At 46.1% G+C, this 3,320-nt stretch overlaps 1 pseudogene; it reads right to left on the bottom strand.

Annotated features, from left to right (window-relative positions):
- Positions 1-1,052: 1,052 nt before the first annotated feature.
- On the bottom strand, positions 1,053-2,614 carry LOC102873109 (annotated as a pseudogene).
- Positions 2,615-3,320: the final 706 nt, after the last annotated feature.

The raw sequence follows: 3,320 nt of genomic DNA, 5'->3' as shown, positions 1-3,320 counted from the left end.
GGAATGTGAACATAAAGGGTGAGAGAGAGGCATTGTTTTCTAAAGGAGATCTTTGGAGATCAGTTTACTGCAAACTAAACCTAAGAAGCAGTGAACCACTCTCCTGATATACATAAATACTAATAACTAACAGTGACCAAGACAGGCAGAGGGCTACACAGTGGACAGTAAATAAATTAACGGTATTCAGGAAGAAATGATAAACCACATAGTAACTGAAGGATGAAATAACCATTCCCACAAACATCACCCAGACAGGATGGAGGGTGATATGGCAACACCAGACACATCTCCCCCTAGTGTTTACACCAGGGTGTTCTTCTGTTGGTTTTTTAAGCTTACATACATTAGATTTATTACAATAACTCTTTGTAATTCTAAGTACTAATATTTTACCCTTTAAAGATAAGTCAGGAAGAGAAGAAAATGCCAAAATCTTATTGAAATATAACACCAGGTCCTTTGAAGTCAAATAAATGATGGCTTTCCTTGCTCCCTTGCTTTCAAAACAGTATGACCACAAACAGCAAAATTGTGGGGAAATGATTGACTCGCAAAGTCCTCCTAGAACATGTCAACACAGCTAGTATCCTATTCCCATGGTTACAATTGAACATGAAATGGCTTTTAAAAAAATAAAAATCATTGTAAAAAGACAAAAGGTAGAAACTGTGTAATGTTAGCAGTCACACCAGAATGTTGACCAGAGTTACAGATCTGTTACAATAATACTTTGCAGGAATGTTCATGTTTTCTGCCATGAGACTTTAGCAAAGGGTCTGAGAAGGAACTAATATAAAAAGGTTGTTCATTATTTCAATTATGACATTTCAAGTCATAATTAAGCAGGTCTGCTACATAATGTTCAGCAAGATGTATTCAAAGGCAAATAATTTGATTTTTGTTCAAAAAGCTCTATCTTAAAGGAGTCTTTTTAAGAAAATAATTTGTAAAATATATCCTTGTGTGGACTTCAAAAACAGGTCATACAAAAAAATTTCTGAAAAATAAATTAGATAATTAAAAATGTCTTGTTCCAGCAGAGCTGGATACTAGGCGGTCCTCACAGAGCCATTATTATTGCTGTTTTTACTGTAACTCGGAATGTTTTTCTCTAGCCACATTTCAGCCAGCTGTTGTGTGGACCCATAGGTAGAGGCTTTGGATCCCAAGCACATTTTGTACTGCTTGGGATCAAGATTAGGATCACAAAAGACAGGGTGGTAGACATGAACCACTCCCACTTCTTGGCTCCGGAATGTCTTCAATCCTGCCTGGACCACTTTGTTAAAAAGGTCCACGTCCTCAAGCCCCCAACCCTGGATGGAAACATCAAAGCCGCCCACTTGGACAAGGTCACCTTTATAAATACAGGTAATGCCAAACCCATAGTTTCTCCAGAAGCCAGTTTTCTGAGTAAAGGCAAAATGGTTGTCACTTGGAATTTTCCCACTATAAACAATCTTTGGATCATACTGGCTAAAGATGATTGGGAAGTATATTTGTTGGCCCAACACTGTATTTGCTCGACATCGCTGAAGGAATTCTGTCGTAAACACGAGGTCAACATCACAGAAGAAGAGCAAAGACTCATTGTTAAACTGAGAGGAGCCTACCTCCAGGGCCAGGGCTCTGGAAAATTCTCCAGACACAGGCAGAATCTGCATGTCAGCCTTCGGATACTTAACTCGATAATCTCTCATCAGCTCAACCTGCTTAGCCTTGTCAGGGTTGGAGTCAGAATTGAAAAGCAGGACCACAAGCTTGACATTCTGATTTGGGATGAGACATGTCTTCTCAAAGTTCCCCATGAACCTCACAAACATATCAAAGCGTCCAGACAAAGGAATGAGAATGTTTATCTTCTTATCTCGGGGTTCTTTGGGTTCAGTTTTTGAGCCAGGCAGCTGAAATGGAACAAGCTTCTTTAGGGAATTGGAGAGAAAGGATAAAGACCCGGATTCCTGGTTAATTCTGTTGGTCAGCTCTGTTGCGTCCAGCTGCTCGTGCTCTACACACTGGATCTTGCTGAATGTCTGCTGTAAGTAAGCATGCCGCCTCACAGAGACGGTCATCTTTTTCCCTTTGTGCTTCTTATACAGAAGCAGCAAGTCCAGCCCCGTACATGGGGTTCACTCGGCGGTAGCTATACTCTCTCCTTGAAGTCTATGACGCGGCCCCTGGTCTTGGCATTGGCGTTGATCATCTCCATGACCTGCATGACAATGTTGTCCAAAGCTTCTCTCTGTGCAGAGTCCATTCCTCTTAGAGGTGGCTGGTTCTCTGTAGCTGAGTACAAGTATTGCCCAGTAAGAAACTCCCATTCCAAAATCTTTTCCCGCTGGCGGGGCTGGAACCTCAAGAATGAGGGCTGGATCCCCAGCTGAAGGTCCTCCTTGTGAGCTTCAGTGTCGCTGTACTTGCTTATCAGCACTATCTCTCGGTGGAGCTGAATTGTGCGGTGCCGAAGCTCAGCTATCTTGCGACTGAGCATATAGCTGTGAAGTCTGTACTGGTAGGGTGGATTTTTGTTGGGGTGAATTTTATTGTTGTGGAGATCTCTGATGTAACCCTTTTTGTTCTGTTCATAATTCTCATAAAAAAGCTGCTGCATCCGTACGCCGCCAGGGTGCGCGCGTGCAAGTACTTCTGCGCTGTCATAACTGCCACGAAGAAAAAGTTGCTGTTGCGTGGGTCGCCCTCCGAGGCCCGGCCGTGAGACCACCGCAGCGCCCCGCGCACATCCCGCGCCTCGCTGGCCTGCCCAGCCATCATCCAGCGCGGCCGGCAACCCTCCAGGCCGACGCGGTGCTCCAGGCCCGCTTCAGCTCCGAGGCACGGGACAGCACGAGCCGAGCCACAAGGCCAGCACGAAGCCCAGCATAAGCGCCAGGCGCACCGGCCACGCACTGCGATGCCGCGCCGCTCTGTCCAGGGCCGCCGCCCTCAGCTGCTGTCCCTCCTGCGGGGCCAGCCCGCCCTATAGCGCAGCCAATCCCGGCCCGGGCAGCGGGGCAGCGTCGCGGCCGTGGCGGGCTCGCTGCACCCATAGCGGCCCTGGAGCTTCCTGCAGGCCCCACGCAGGCGTTTTGTTCCTCACGCCCGCCCACAGCCTGCGCCTTTAAGAGCCGATCAGGCCCTGCGCGCGCCAGCGTAACAACAACTTTCTATGTGGAATGGTATGATTACCAAGTATGGTAGAAAATGAAAAGCCCAAGGTTTGACTTTTTTGTTTTTAGCAAAACAAGCCAAAAAGGTTTATTAAGGTAATGCAACAGAGGCATGGTTAGTGAAAGATTGAGATGTGAAAGAGTTAAAGA

This window comes from Elephantulus edwardii, unplaced genomic scaffold (assembly GCF_000299155.1).
Source record: "Elephantulus edwardii isolate Elephantulus edwardi_28Jun2011 unplaced genomic scaffold, EleEdw1.0 scaffold00071, whole genome shotgun sequence".
NCBI classification, from domain to species: Eukaryota; Metazoa; Chordata; class Mammalia; order Macroscelidea; family Macroscelididae; genus Elephantulus; species Elephantulus edwardii.
Note: the sequence above shows the minus strand (reverse complement) of the source record. Positions and strands in the feature narration are given on the sequence as shown.